The sequence below is a fragment of the Ranitomeya imitator genome, chromosome 3, assembly GCF_032444005.1.
Source record: "Ranitomeya imitator isolate aRanImi1 chromosome 3, aRanImi1.pri, whole genome shotgun sequence".
In the NCBI taxonomy this organism is placed as follows: Eukaryota; Metazoa; Chordata; class Amphibia; order Anura; family Dendrobatidae; genus Ranitomeya; species Ranitomeya imitator.
This window is the reverse complement of record NC_091284.1, coordinates 482,052,659-482,069,582: the sequence shown is the minus strand read 5'-3', so window position 1 is coordinate 482,069,582 and position 16,924 is coordinate 482,052,659.

The window sequence follows — 16,924 nt, the reverse complement described above, 5'->3', positions numbered from 1 at the left end:
GTGGTGGATGCAGGGTCCACAGGGGACAGCAAGTTTGGGACAGTTCTGCCTAGCCCACGGTCTAGGAAACAGTTGGCTGTAGCCGTTCGCACCCCCTCCTCCTCCTCCTCGTCCTCCTGCAGAAGCGAGACCTCGTCCACAGACCGCAGTCGCACAACCACTCCATCCGCAGCTGCCACTGTTGCACACCAGGTCTCCCATTATGGGGCAGCTACTGGCAAACGTCAGCAGGCTGTATTGGCTATAAAGTGTTTGGGCGACAACAGACACACCACTGAAGTTCTGTCCGAGTTCTTGCAGAAAGAAACGCAGTCGTGGCTGGGCACTCTAGATCTTGAGGCAGGCAAGGTAGTGAGTGATAACGGAAGGAATTTCATGGCTGCCATCTCCCTTTCCCAACTGAAACACATTCCTTACCTGGCTCACACCTTAAACCTGGTGGTGCAGTGCTTCCTGAAAAGTTATCCGGGGTTATCCGACCTGCTCCTCAAAGTGCGTGGACTTTGCTCACATATCCGCCGTTCGCCCGTACACTCCAGCCGTATGCAGACCTATCAGCGTTCTTTGAACCTTCCCCAGCATCGCCTAATCATAGACGTTGCAACAAGGTGGAACTCAACACTGCACATGCTTCAGAGACTGTGTGAACAGAGGCGGGCTGTTATGTTTTTGTGGGAGGATACACATACACGGGCAGGCAGTAGGATGGCAGACATGGAGTTGTCAGGTGTGCAGTGGTCGAAGATTCAAGACATGTGTCAAGTCCTTCAGTGTTTTGAGGAATGCACACGGCTGGTTAGTGCAGACAATGCCATAATAAGCATGAGCATCCCCCTAATGCGTCTGCTGATGCAAAGTTTGACGCACATAAAGGATCAGGCGTCTGCAGCTGAGGAAGAGGAAAGCCTTGATGACAGTCAGCCATTGTCTGGCCAGGGCAGTGTACAGGACGAGGTAGCGGGCGAACAGGAGGAGGAGGACGAGGAGGATGATGGGGATGATTATATTTTTAATGAGGAAGCTTTTCCGGGGCCAGTGGAAATTGTTGGCGCGGCAAGGCCGGGTTCTGGTTTTTGGAGGGACACAAGTGACGTTGATTTGCCTGAAACTGCCCCTCAACCAAGCACAACCACAGATTTGAGAACTGGAACTTTGGGCCACATGGCGGATTATGCCTTACGTATCCTCAAAAGGGACACACGCATAACAAAAATGATGAACGATGACGATTACTGGTTGGCCTGCCTCCTTGATCCTCGCTATAAAGGCAAATTGCAAAATATAATGCCACATGAGAACTTGGAACTAATATTAGCAACCAAACAATCAACTCTTATTGACCATTTGCTTCTGGCATTCCCTGCACACAGCGCCCGTGATCGTTCTAACACGAGCTGCAGGGGCCAGCAGACCAGAGGTGTTAGAGGGGCAGAAATCAGAAGTGGCGTTGGCCAGAGGGGTTTTCTGACCAGGTTGTGGAGTGATTTTGCTATGACCGCAGACAGGACAGGTACTGCAGCATCAATTCAAAGTGACAGGAGACAACATTTGTCCAGTATGGTTACTAACTATTTTTCATCCCTTATCGACGTTCTCCCTCAACCGTCATTCCCATTTGATTACTGGGCATCAAAATTAGACACCTGGCCAGAATTGGCAGAATATGCATTGCAGGAGCTTGCTTGCCCGGCAGCTAGTGTCCTATCAGAAAGAGTATTCAGTGCTGCAGGTTCAATACTAACAGAAAAAAGGACTCGTCTGGCTACCCAAAATGTAGATGATCTAACCTTCATTAAAATGAACCACAACTGGATTTTGAAATCTTTTGCCCCACCTTGCCCGGCTGACACCTAGCTTTCCTATGTAAAGGTCTTGCCTGTGGACTATTCTGAACGACTTTTCCAATCTCGTAATTTGCAGCACCTGATTGTCCAGCATCCGACATGTTAACACCTCCCTAAATGGCCAAAGTCCCCACACGGGGCCGTGGTATCGCCACTTGGCGCCAGCACCCGTGAGAGTACTGTTTGTCTGAAGAGGTGGGTGTGCCCGCTTTTGGTCGACGGCACTGCCACTAGGTCCCTCATAGTACAATAAAGTGTCTGGCGGTGGTGGTGCGCACCCAACGTCAGACACACCGTTGTAATATGAGGGGCCCTGGGCCTGTACCGCCGGCCACAAGACAGTCCCCCCCCCCAGGTCAAACAGTGCTCTACCACTTGCAAAATTTTCTCTCACAGCTCCACCAATGTTTAGTCTATGCGCTGACATTCTTCAATGCCTGGCACTGTCAATACCATTGTATTGACATTTTTCTTATGTTAGGCCTTCGAAGCCTGTCTGCGGTCCCTCCTTCCACTAGGCCTCCACTGACCTGTCTACTGCTGCCCGGGTTCCCCTGGAACCAATTTTAAATTGCCTACAGCCAGCCCAATTTATTATGTTAGGGCTTCGAAGCCTGTCTGCGGTCCCTCCTTCCACTAGGCCTCCACTGACCTGTCTACTGCTGTCCGTGTTCCCCTGGAACCAATTGTAAATTGCCTACATCCCAATTTTTGTTATGTTAGGCCTTCGAAGCCTGTCTGCGGCCCATTCTTTCCACTACTACTACACTGACCTGTCTACTGCCGCCCGTGTTCCCCTGGAACCAATTTTAAATTGCCTACAGCCAGCCCAATTTATTATGTTAGGGCTTCGAAGCCTGTCTGCGGTCCCTCCTTCCACTAGGCCTCCACTGACCTGTCTACTGCTGCCCGGGTTCCCCTGGAACCAATTTTAAATTGCCTACAGCCAGCCCAATTTATTATGTTAGGGCTTCGAAGCCTGTCTGCGGTCCCTCCTTCCAGTAGGCCTCCACTGACCTGTCTACTGCTGTCCGTGTTCCCCTGGAACCAATTGTAAATTGCCTACATCCCAATTTTTGTTATGTTAGGCCTTCGAAGCCTGTCTGCGGCCCGTTCTTTCCACTACTACTACACTGACCTGTCTACTGCCGCCCGTGTTCCCCTGGAACCAATTTTAAATTGCCTACAGCCAGCCCAATTTATTATGTTAGGGCTTCGAAGCCTGTCTGCGGTCCCTCCTTCCACTAGGCCTCCACTGACCTGTCTACTGCTGCCCGGGTTCCCCTGGAACCAATTTTAAATTGCCTACAGCCAGCCCAATTTATTATGTTAGGGCTTCGAAGCCTGTCTGCGGTCCCTCCTTCCACTAGGCCTCCACTGACCTGTCTACTGCTGTCCGTGTTCCCCTGGAACCAATTGTAAATTGCCTACATCCCAATTTTTGTTATGTTAGGCCTTCGAAGCCTGTGTGCGGCCCGTTCTTTCCACTACTACTACACTGACCAGGCCACTGCTGCCCGTGTTCCCCTGGAACCAATTTTAAATTGCCTACAGCCAGCCCAATTTATTATGTTAGGGCTTCGAAGCCTGTCTGCGGTCCCTCCTTCCACTAGGCCTCCACTGACCTGTCTACTGCTGCCCGTGTTCCCCTGGAACCAATTTTAAATTGCCTACAGCCAGCCCAATTTATTATGTTAGAGCTTCGAAGCCTGCCTGCGGTCCCTCCTTCCACTAGGCCTCCACTGACCTGTCTACTGCTGTCCGTGTTCCCCTGGAACCAATTGTAAATTGCCTACATCCCAATTTTTGTTATGTTAGGCCTTCGAAGCCCGTCTGCGGCCCGTTCTTTCCACTACTACTACACTGACCAGGCCACTGCTGCCCGTGTTCCCCTGGAACCAATTTTAAATTGCCTACAGCCAGCCCAATTTATTATGTTAGGCCTTCAAAGCCTGTCTGCGGTCCCTCCTTCCACTAGGCCTCCACTGACCTGTCTACTGCTGCCCGTGTACCCCTTGAACCAACATCAGAAAATATAAAAATAAGTATTTTGCTTATAAAAAAGAATATACTGGAGAGATATCAAATGCAGACATTTTAACATTAAAAACAAACACATACAACAAAAATCTGGTACAGTACTAAAAATGGCCACCAGCTACAATAACTTTCTCCTGCAAGTAGTTAACTGAAAGTTTTTTTCAATTTAAAACACAGATATGGCATCCACCGAGTGTTGTCCTGTCGCGTCTTCTTTATATTATTGCCAAGAAGATGCAAAACAATGAAAATAATAAAATCATTATTTACCAAAAAAATAGAGTAAGTCAAAACCACATTGCAAATAAACATTCATTACAAATAAAGAAGCAGGGCGCGTCCGAGGGTGAGTATATACCTAATAAGAATATAATCACCCTCGGACGCGCCCTGCTTCTTTCCGACAGCCTTCCTTCCTAAGAATCAGCCCTTCCGTGGTGTAGAGAGAGGGTGTGTTACACTCCAAGGTGTTCCCCAGGTTGCCTTTCCTGAGCTTCGATCTTCATGCTCTCGTTTAGTAGTTGTCGGAAAGTAGACTGCATTAAGCCTACAAATTGGGTATGGGGTGGAGAGAGATGGTGTGTTACACTCCAAGGTGTTCCCCAGGTTTCCTTGCCATTGCTTCGGTCTTCCAACTCTCGTTTAGTAGTTGTAGAAAACTACACTGCATTAGGCCTACAAAATGGGTATCGGGTGGAGAGAGATGGTGTGTTACACTCCAAGGTGTTCCCCATGTTTCCTTGCCATTGCTTCGGTCTTCCGACTCTCGTTTAGTAGTTGTAGAAAACTACACTGCATTAGGCCTACAAAATGGGTATCGGGTGGAGAGAGATGGTGTGTTACACTCCAAGGTGTTCCCCAGGTTTCCTTGCCATTGCTTCGGTCTTCCGACTCTCGTTTAGTAGTTGTAGAAAACTACACTGCATTAGGCCTACAAATTGGGTATCGGGTGGAGAGAGATGGTGTGTTACACTCCAAGGTGTTCCCCAGGTTTCCTTGCCATTGCTTCGGTCTTCCGACTCTCGTTTAGTAGTTGTAGAAAACTACACTGCATTAGGCCTACAAAATGGGTATCGGGTGGAGAGAGATGGTGTTTTACACTCCAAGGTGTTCCCCAGGTTTCCTTGCCATTGCTTCGGTCTTCCGACTCTCGTTTAGTAGTTGTAGAAAACTATACTGCATTAGGCCTACAAAATGGGTATCGGGTGGAGAGAGATGGTGTGTTACACTCCAAGGTGTTCCCCAGGTTTCCTTGCCATTGCTTCGGTCTTCTGACTCTCGTTTAGTAGTTGTAGAAAACTACACTGCATTAGGCCTACAAATTGGGTATCGGATGGAAAGAGATGGTGTGTTACACTCCAAGGTGTTCCCCAGGTTTCCTTGCCATTGCTTCGGTCTTCCGACTCTCGTTTAGTAGTTGTAGAAAACTACACTGCATTAGGCCTACAAATTGGGTATCGGGTGGAGAGAGATGGTGTGTTACACTCCAAGGTGTTCCCCAGGTTTCCTTGCCATTGCTTCGGTCTTCCGACTCTCGTTTAGTAGTTGTGGAAAACTACACTGCATTAGGCCTACAAAATGGGTATCGGGTGGAGAGAGATGGTGTGTTACACTCCAAGGTGTTCCCCATGTTTCCTTGCCATTGCTTCGGTTTTCCGACTCTCGTTTAGTAGTTGTAGAAAACTACACTGCATTAGGCCTACAAAATGGGTATGGGGTGGAGAGAGATGGTGTGTTCCACTCCAAGGTGTTCTCCAGGTTGCCTTTCCTGAGCTTCTATCTTCAGGCTCTCGTTAAATTGTGGTTAAATGGAACAACTGCATTTGGCGTACTAGTTGGTTTGGGGCCTACTAACAGTGTCTGCCGCTCCTTGCTGTTCTCCTGGTTTCCTGTCCTGAAATTCCGTTTTCAGGCGCTCGTTAAGTAGTTGTTAATGTTAGACTGCATTTGGCCTACTAGTTGGGTTGGGGCCTACTATCGGTGTCTGCCACTCCTTGCTGTTCTCCTCCACTGAACAAAGCTGTGCCGCCTGTTTACTACGGTTGCCAATTTTGAACTGCATTTCGACTACTTACTGATTTGGGCCTACTCTCTGTGTCAGCCTCTCATTCCAGTTGTCCTCCACTGCAATGCCCCCTGGTTATTCCTGTGTTACCAATTTTGAACTGCATTTAGCCAACTTTATTCTTTGGGCCTATATCTGTGTTTCCTCCTCATCCTGCCCATTGCCCAGCCAGTGATAGATGAGTCTGCTGGTACATTGACCCATAACACAACATTCCCCGTGCACGCTACACAACAACATTGTGACCCTGCTGAAAGTCAGGTTGCTCTTCCCGCATACCATACCACCTTACACGGGGACAAAGAGGAAGGTGCAGATGAAAGTGCAGGTTCCTTCATCAGGTGGGGGGAGGAATACTAGTTGGCGACGTCACTGGCACAGGGCCTCTCATAGTACGCAAAAGTGTTGCTGCCGGTGGGAGGCGCCCCCGCCGTGCAAACACACCGCTGTACTTTGAGGGGCCCTGTGCCAGTGCCAATGCCAACGAGTGGGCCCCCCCTGCTTGCTCAGGTTCACAGCACTTGCAAAGTTGAAATACTTACCTCTCCCTGCTCCACTGCCGTGATGTGGTCCAGATTTCCTGGGCCCACTAATTACTTGAACCAGCCCTACCCACCACAACTTTAGCCAAATGACCCCCAATTTCAAATGCCTTCCAATTATTATAAGGTAAATTACGCTTGACAAGCTTCATTAAGAAGAATGGATGGTTTTGACATTAAAATGGGCACTCTAGGTGTTTTCCTGGCCCCCACTCACTGCCGACTATGCTGCCCCATTGACTTGCATTGGGTTTCGTGTTTCGGTCGATCCCGACTTTACGTCATAATCGGCCGATTTCACTCGACCCGACTTTTGAGATAGTCGGGTTTCGCGAAACCCGGCTCGACTCTAAAAAGGTCAAGGTCGCTCAACTCTAGTTGAAATACCTTCTCTGGGCACTGAGGAATCATCACACTTTAATGGGGCTCTCACCGATGCGGCTGCCACCACTACTGCCATAGGGTCAACACCGCTTCCTTCTGCTCCAGGGACCTCCCATCATGCTCCTGCTGCTGCTCTTTGGTCTATTTGGTGTCGTCCAGTAGTAATTCTGCATCTAAATACGAGACCTACAGCCAGCCCCTCCAGTCTCCCGAGAGTTCCGGGTCACATGGCTCTTGCACGTCATCTGGGTGCGCTGGCATGCGTATCTCACAGGCAACCCTCCCAGCGTGCGTCGTCCAGACACGCGAGCACATTTATGGCTCGCACCTGCGCGGATCAAGCCGATAATCACTGCATCATGATGCCACTTGCCTGTACCAGCACAGTCGTGAAAGTGCCGCTAGACCAACTGTGGTGCTTCAAGGGACCCTACACTGGCTGAGGCAGGGAAGGTTTCAGGAATCAAATCTTCATTCTTTAGGTATTCCGACCCTGCTAAAATGTTCCCTGTCAAGGACAGGAAATCAACTGATGGAAGGGAGAGGTACAAAGCTTTTTATCCTGTAGGTTTCCAGCCTTTTAAGGTCAGATCCCCTCTCGTGGTGTGGTCATCGGTGATCGAGAAATTCTAGTCTTGCTTTTATGTAAGTCATGTGGCAAGGCTCATTAAGGGGTTGACATTGACTTTGATGATTGCTATTTTCAGTAGGTGGTACTAGAGTTTTAGTCATCTTTTTCTTTGAAGAAGTAATTTGCATATTCAGTTACACAGAGGAGCATTGCCTGACCTATAAGTCTCACTTCCATGGCTACACCCTCGTGGAGAGATCACCTGGAGTAAACATTTTGAGCCTTGAAGCTGGCTTTAACTGAAACACCCGTGTTAGCCTATGCAGACTTCTCTCAACCATTTATTCTTCACACAGATGGAAGCCTACATGGACTCAGATCTGTGTTGTCCCAGATTCAGGACGGAAAAAAACAGGTGATTGCCTACGTGAGCCAGTCTCTCCACGCCTCTGAACAAAATTCAGACAATTACAGTGCGTTGAAACTAGAGCTGTTGGCATTGGTGTGGGCCATGACTGAGAAGTTTGCGGTATACTTGTCTGGCTCCGAAGTTCTGGTACGCACCGACAATAACCCTTTAGCCCACCTGGAAAATGCAAAACTAGGTGCCCTGGAGCAATGCTGGGTGGCTTGAATGGCAAAGTATTGATATAGGATCACCTGCAAGAGAGTAGCTGAGAATACTCGCACAGATGCATTATCCAGAGTAACGCATGAGAAGCCTGGGCCCCACCGAGATGAAGAAATGGAGGCTGAAGAGGTCCCTGAGTTCCGGGATTCTGCCAGGATGATGGCAACTATGCAGGAACAAGTACAGGCCACGTCTGGAGAATGCATACTTGGATTGTCCCATGATGAATGGGTCCGATTACAGCAGAAAGATGGGGAACTCGCACAAAATGAGACAGTGGATAACTATGGAACAACTCGTCAGTCAGAGAAAGAGAGACGCCCTGGGGACTCTGCAGATTCTCAGGCATTGGGAAAGGCTTCAACTGAAGAATGGGCTGCTGTGCTAAAAGATTCAATTACGAAGGGAATTGGGTGTCCACCTGGGTCCGGGAACATCGTCATCATTTGCATACATTACATCGCCTGGTGCAGACTAAGTTTCGGAAACTTGAGCATTCAGAGACAGCTCCGCTGCGAGGGACAGCATGTTGGTCCGAGATAAACATCCTTGGGACAAGCTGGAATATCAGTGGGAGAAGACTCTGTATTGATTAAAGCAACAAATCAGTACCAAAAGTCCTGTCTATGAAGTTCAACCTGAATGGAAAGAAGATGCCCCTACTCGAGTAGTTCACCACAATATGCTATGCCCTTGCTTGTCCAGAGATCTTGATCAAGTTGAAGAGATGCCAAGTGCACCTAAAATACTGCCTCCAGCAGTTGTTGTGAGGATGAAGAATCTCCTGATTTGCCACCTGTAGATCCAGGGGAGGAACGTATACCTGTAATTCCTGAAGTGGCTGCTCCATCTGAACGTCCCCCGTCCTCGCCTGTCCAGTCTGACTTGACTACACTACTCAACCTGATTCGTTTGTTCCTTCTGACTTATGGCGCACCGAACGAGCAACAGCCAATTCATTTGGCAGCAAATCGTTCAAGGGATAGGAAAGTAACAACGCTTACTACAGGAACTCTCGCCCACGGAAATGCAAGCAAAAGGAGAGGGGAGTGTAAGAAGAGGGACCAGATAGGGGGTACCTCTCTTGCGCTGGGTCCAGAGCTGTTGGGGCTGTCTCCTCTGTTGTCATGGGAAAGCTAAAAAACCTGGACCGACCTTTGCACTTGACAACAGGGGGCGTGACTAATCTAAAATGGCCAGAGCGCGCACAGAAGCAGTCAGTCCTGGCGGGAACAAAGCGCGTAGCAGGGAACAGTTGGTGCTCCGTCCTGTGAGCAATGTGACAGGGCAGGCCCGCGCGATAGATTCCCTGTGACCAGAAACAGACACTGTGATGAGAAATGTGCGGTGTGCTCGGTGGCTCCTCCAGCTGAAGGTGCCAAATCTCCGGGTGATTAAATACTGCGCTCGTGCTGCTTAGGAAGGACCGGGTGACTCACCGGGAACAGTGCCTCATCTCACCCTCTTATTTATGTCGAGCTACATTAAAGGGAACCTGTCACCCCAAAAATTGAAGGTGAGCCAAGCCCACCAGCATCAGGGGCTTAGCTACAGTATTCTGTAATGCTGTAGATAAGCCCCGATATATCCTGAAAGATGAGAAAAAGAGGTTAGATTTTACTCACCTGGGCGGGCGGTCCGATCCGATGGGCGTCGCGGACCCAAAAGGGTAGACAAAGTATGCCTGCGCCGGAGCCGCAGCATGAAGACAAGAAGAGGACGTCATCGTAAGAAGAAGGGAGGCCCCGCACCGGACCGCGACCCCCATCGGACCGGACCACAGCGGGACTGCCCCTGGGTGAGTATAATCTAACCTCTTTTTCTCATATTTCAGGATACATCGGGGGCTTATTTACAGCATTCCAGAATGCTGTAGATAAGCCCCTGATGCTGGTGGGCTTAGCTCACCTTCGATTTTGGGGGTGACAGGTTCCCTTTAAGCTCCGATGGAGTTAGAGACTGTATTTTTTGTAAATATATGAACATATATTTAAACATCATATAAGTATAAATAAACGATAAACAGTGATTGAAAAGAACAAAGGAACAGAAATCAGAGTCGGATATCGAGATTTTCTATGTATGCAATAATATTGTCATTTCCAGTATAGAAATCATTCTTGTCACCAGTATAAGATCTGAGGGGACATTCCTCGACAATGTGCTGAAGGTCAGCTTGACGATCAGCTCCACAGTCACAGGCAGGAGAGTCAGATTTTCCCCACTTATGCATAGGATCTGCACAGACACCAAAGTTTGTAATAATACGATTCAAAGTGACCCAGGTTTTCCTTGGCAGATTGAAGCCTGGTGGTGGATTTTGAAAGTGAGGAAATGTTTGAGGCTCACCGGCTACTGCACTGACCCAAAGTTCACGCCATTTCTCTTCTACATTGAAATCATGTTCACACAGGGTAATTGCAGTTCGGATGGGTGGATGTCTTGATTTCAGTTGCTGTATTTTAACATCTTGGATATTTTGATGTATTGGGAGATTTTTATTATTCACTACTTTGGTGTATTCTTTAAGTAGGAGCTTTTGTCTTCTCAGATTTGCAGGTGTGATATGGCTCAAGACAGGTAACCAGTGGACGGGCGTAGGTCTGATAGCACCAGAAATTATAAGACTGTATTTCCTACTGCACAAGAACGCTGGACCCAGGGCCCCGTCCAAGATGACAAGGACCCACTATCACTGCCGGAAACCGGATCATCATCGCCTTCAGGATGACACCGAACTCTTCACGCGCTAACTGCGCTGACGCCACCATTTGAGCCTAAGACTCTATAGTCAGGAAACTTCGGACCGATAAGTTAGCCCTTAACCCCTTTCTGACCTCGGACAGGATAGTACGTCCGAGGTCAGATCCCCTGCTTTGATGCAGGGCTCCGCGGTGAGCCCGCATCAAAGCCGGGACATGTCAGCTGTTTTGAACAGCTGACATGTGCCCGTAATAGGCGCGGGCAGAATTGCGATCTGCCCGCACCTATTAACTAGTTAAATGCCGCTGTCAAACGCAGACAGCGGCATTTAACTACCGCTTCCGGCCGGGCGGCCGGAAATGACGTCATCGCCGACCCCCGTCACATGATCAGGGGTCAGCGATGCATCAGGATGGTAACCATAGAGGTCCTAAAGACCTCTATGGTTACTGATCACCGGTGCACACCTGCAATTCTGCTACATAGCAGTGATAAGCAGATCGCTGCTATGTAGCAGAGCCGATCGCGTTGTGCCTGCTTCTAGCCTCCCATGGAGGCTATTGAAGCATGGCAAAAGTAAAAAAAAAAAGTTAAAAAAAATGTGAAAAAAATAAAAAAAATATAAAAGTTTAAATCACCTCCCTTTCGCCCCAATCAAAATAAATCAATAAAAAAAAATCAAATCTACACATATTTGGTATCGCCACGCTCAGAATCGCCCGATCTATCAATTAAAAAAAAGCATTAACCTGATCGCTAAACGGCGTAGGGAGAAAAAAATTTGAAACGCCAGAATTACGTTTTTTAGGCCGCCGCGACATTGCATTAATATGTAATAACGGGCGATCAAAAGAACGTATCTGCACCAAAATGCTATCATTAAAAACGTCATCTTGGCACGCAAAAAATAAGCCCTCAACCGCCCCCAGATCACGAAAAGTGGAGACGCTACAAGTATCGGAAAATGGCGCAATTTTATTTTTTTTTTTTTAGCAAAGTTTGGAATTTTTTTTCACCACTTAGGTAAAACAGAACCTAGTGATGTTAGGTGTCTATGAACTCGTAATGCATGTAAAGAAGCTGCGGAGACACCATCACGTGTTTCTTGATGCAAGCAGTGAATAGCCAGGCCTTTCCCCGGGAAGGAACAACCACGGGAAGGGCAGCATCCTATGAAGGAATATCGTAGTTACTTACCGATAACGGTATTTCTCTGAACCCATGACGGCACTAACGAGAGAGAGGGATCCGCCCTCAGGGACAGGAAACCCACAGGTTAAAAAGGCGGGACCTCTCCTCCACCTCAGTTGGTTTACAGAGCCTTGCAGGGAATTTCTGCTGTAACTTAATTGGTTATTTTTACACAACAAAATATAACTGTATAACTTATATAAGCTCCTCTATATATATATATATATATATATACACTTTTTTTTTTTTTTTTTTTTTTTTATGCACACCTCGTGACTTAATTTATAAGTAGTGTGGACACCCATACGTGAAGGGAGGGAATATACAGGTGCCGTCATGGGTTCAGAGAAATACCGTTATCGGTAAGTAACTACGATATTCTCTTACCCCATGACGGCACTAACGAGAGAATTTCAAAGAATGAAAATTTTAGGGTGGGACTACTGCCTCAAGAACTCTCCTACCAAAAGTTAAGTCTGAGGGAGAGGATAGATTAAGCTGATAGTGCTTGAAGAATGTAGAGGGGGAAGACCAAGTGGCTGCTCTACATATTTGATCTATTGATGCTCCACCACGTTCAGCCCAAGAGGTTGCCACCGACCTGGTTGAATGAGCCTTAACTGTGTCTGGAACTTTTTCCCCGGATGAGGTATATGACATCTTGATGGCATCTCTTACCCACCTCGCCAACGTGGCTTTCGATGCCTTGTGACCCTTATTTGGTCCCTGAAAGCAGACAAACAGAGCCCTCCCTTTCCTACACTCCCTTGTGGCTGATAGATAGTGTGTTAGACATCTCTTTACATCTAGAGTGTGTAGAGCCTCCTCTTTTTTGTTTTTTGGATTGGGGCAAAAAGATGGTAACGCTATCTCTTGAGATCTGTGGAATTTTGACGCCACTTTGGGAAGGTAAGAAGGGTCAGTTTTGAGGATTACTCTGTAATCTAATATTTGTGTTAGAGGTGGGTAGGCTGATAAGGCCTGCAGATCACTAATCCTGCGAGCTGAGGTTAGGGCCACCAATAAACAGGTTTTCCAAGATATTATTTTTAGTGAAGCCTGAGATAAAGGTTCGAACGGCGCTTTAGTTAGTGCTGAAAGGACTAAGTTCAGGTCCCAGGGAGGAGCGGTGAGATGTATAACTGGTCTGGACCTAGTAGATGCCCTAATAAATCTTTTTACCCAGTGATTCCCCGCCAAATCCTGGTTGTAAAGGGCACCCAATGCTGCAATCTGAACCTTCAGAGTATTTGTTGCTAGGCCTTTCTCTAAACCTTTTTGAAGAAATTCTAAGATTTCATGAATTGGCATCTGATTTGATAGGATAACTCCTGACGTGGAGAGGAACTTTTTCCAGACTTTGCCGTAGGCTCTGGTAGTTATAGGTTTTCTACTGGCCAGCAGGGTAGAAATTAAATTTGAAGAAAACCCCCTTTTTGTTAACAGTTCCCTTTCAAAAGCCAGGCCGTCATGTGCAAACTTTTTATTTGAGGGTGATTCACTGGCCCTTGATGCAGAAGGTCTGGGATATCTGGGAGTACCCATGGATCCGCTATGGACATTAGGCGTAGCCATGGGAACCATACTCTTTTCGGCCAGAACGGAGCTATCAGTATCACTTTGGCTCTGTCTTCCCTGATTTTCTTCAAGACTAAGGGAATTAGAGCTATCGGAGGAAACACATAAGCTAGATGGAATTTCCATGGAATTAACAACGCGTCTATGGCCACTGGACTCCCCCGAGGATCTATCGAGCAGAAGGCCTCCGTTTTCCGATTTTGATTGTTTGCAAATAGATCTATATCCGGGGCCCCCCAAAGATCCACTATGCGTTTGAATATACTTGTATTTAACTCCCATTCCCCCTGTTTTAATTGGGTTCTGCTTAGAAAATCTGCAGTTTGATTTTCTGACCCTTTTATGTGAAGGGCTGTCAGGGAGGACAAGTTGGCTTCTGCTTGTGACATGATGAAATTTGTCACTTTCATTAGGGATTGAGACCTCGTCCCTCCCTGATGGTTTAAATATGCTACTACCACCCTGTTGTCCGTCAGTACTCTCACGTGGTGGGAACGGAGGGAAGTTAAAAAATGATTGATGGCGTACTGAACTGCTAAAAGCTCCTTCATGTTTGAAGTAAGGTCTTTTTCTTCTACTGACCAAGGACCTTGGGCAATTTGCCTGTTTAGGTGGGCCCCCCACCCCCAAGGGCTTGCGTCTGTGGTCAGGATTATCGAGACCGGCCATACCCATGGAACCCCCCTCCTGAGATTGGACGGGTCTGTCCACCAAGCTAAGGAAGTTTTTGTCCGAGAGGATATTTTTAATTGCTTTTCTAAATTTCCTCCTGCGTGGGATACCGCCTCTAGTATTTCCCACTGGAGATCTCTCGAGTGGCTCTGAGCCCACTGTACCGCTGGGATACAGGATGTCATTGATCCCAGTATGGACATGGCTCTCCTTAGAGAGATCAGAGGAGAGATACTCAACTGATTCACTAGATGTATCATGTTGGATACTTTTTCTTCTGGCAGACGACACTCTTGCTTTGTTGAGTCTATTAATATCCCCAAGTACAACTGTACTTGAGATGGGATAAGCCTGGATTTTTCCAGGTTCAGAAACCATCCTAGATTCGATAGGGCTACCATCACTCTGTTTAGTTGCTGGCTGCAATGTAGAGAGGAACTGCCCATCACTAGGAGGTCGTCCAGATAAGGCACAATCAATATGTTTTGTTCCCTTATATGGGCCATTACTTCCGCCATTAATTTTGTGAATACTCTCGGGGCAATGGCTAGACCAAACGGAAGAGCCTTGTATTGGTAATGTTTCAGTTCCCCTTGTATCATTACTGCAACCCTGAGATATTTCCGGAAATCCGGATGGATTGGCACATGATAGTATGCGTCCTTTAAGTCTATAACAGTCATGAAACAAGACGGGATAAGGGATCTGACACATGATTTTATTGTCTCCATTTTGAATTTTTCTATTACCAGGTATCTGTTTAGTTGTTTCAAATTTATAATTACTCTGAAAGTTCCGTCCGGTTTTGTTCGAAGAAAGAGCGGAGAATAAAACCCCCTCGTCTCTTCCTGTTGTGGAACTTCCTGTAAGACTTCCTTCTCCAGAAGAGTGAGAACTTCTCTCTGGATGCTTAGCTGCTCGATCTCTGACTTTCTTCGTGGTGTGACCACAAACTGATTGTGTGGCATTGTGTGAAAGCTTAGTTTTAGGCCCGTCTTTATGATGTTTAGAGTCCAGGCACTTCCAGAAATTTTTTCCCAGGTTGGAAGAAAGTGGGTCAGTCTCCCTCCTACCTGGGGCACACCCTCATTGTGGCTGTTTTTTATTATCCGGCTTGTTGAACATGAAACCTCCTCTTTTGAATTTTCTGTCTTCCCACCCCTCCTTTTGATTTTTTGGGGGGTGTCTTTGTGTGAACCTCCTTCCTCGAAAGGGCCGCCTATAAGATTGATTTAGGAATCCCGGAAAGGCTTTCTTTTTATCAACCGCTTTTTCGAGGACATCGTCTAGGGTGGGACCGAACAAATATTCACCTTCACACGGAATGGAACACAACTTAGCTTTAGTTTGCAGGTCCCCCGGCCAGCACTTTAGCCATAATGCTCTCCTAGCCGCATTTGAGAAGGAAGCCGATCTTGCCGTCAGTCTAACTGAGTCTATTGAGGCATCTGCTAAATATGCAGCGGCCCCTCTCATCGCTGACACGGAGTCTAGTATAGACTCTCTCGGGGTTTTATTTTTTAATTGAGTCTCTAAATGATCCAGCCAGACCATTAGTGCTCTAGCTGTACACGTAGCAGCTATACCGGGTTTTAGCCCCCCGCTGGCGGCCTCCCAGGACCCTTTTAGGAAGACATCGGCCTTTTTATCCATAGGATCCTTGAGGGTCCCCATATCTTCAAAAGGCAGAGCGAACTTTTTAGAGGCTTTCGCGATGGCGACGTCTAATTTTGGCGCTTTTCCCCATGAGGCGCAGGCTGGGTCATCAAATGGGTATTTCCTTTTGGGTGTTAACAGTACTTTTTTGTCTGGTCTTTTCCACTCCTTTTTTATAAGGGCTTGAATTTTTTCATTTAATGGGAACACTCTGTACTTCTTTTGTTCCAGGCCACTAAACATAAGATCTTGTACAGATTTTTTGGAACGAGTGTCTGCCAGACCCATTGTCGCCCTAACCATTTTCACCAACGCATCCGTTTCATCTATTGGGAAACAGTTGCGACCGCTTTCTGAAGATGCGGAGGAGGATGATGAAGCTGTAGAGCTATCAGAATCCCCACTCGTACTATCTCCCTCGCTGGAGCTGTAATCTGGAGATTTTTCTTTATGTTTTCTTTTACGGTTTTTTACGCTTTTTAATGCGTCTGCTACTTGGGTTTTAATTAAATCTTTTAATTCAGATGTGAAACTTGGTGTCTCCTCATCAATGGTGTTCTTAATACATGGCGCACAGAGTTTTTTAACCCATGAATCCGGCAAATCTGCTGAACAAAGCGGGCATACTCTATGTTTACTTTTCCCCTGGCATTTCTTTCCCTAGGAAACAATAAACCCCTATTAGAATTTACACTTTCACGGAGGTCACTTACCCTCCTAATGTGAGGAAGATACCGGCTGTGGCTTTGAGGATGCCTCCTCCACTTGAACCACCGTCTCCCTCCTGGATCCACCAGAGCCTCTGCTACGCTGGGATCCTGAGCTGCTGCGCTGCGTGGGTTTTCTTGAGGAATGGCGCTCCTTCGGGTTCTTTGTCACAGGGGCTTGTGAAATTTCTTCCACCGACTGCTCTATTCCACTCATGGTGGTAATCTCTGAGCAGCGGTATACCCCTTTCCTTCTGGATATATACTAATGGAGCGGCGCCAGGCAACTTCCGGTTTACCCAGAGGTGCCCTGCGCCGCCCCGGAAGTGACCCCCACGCC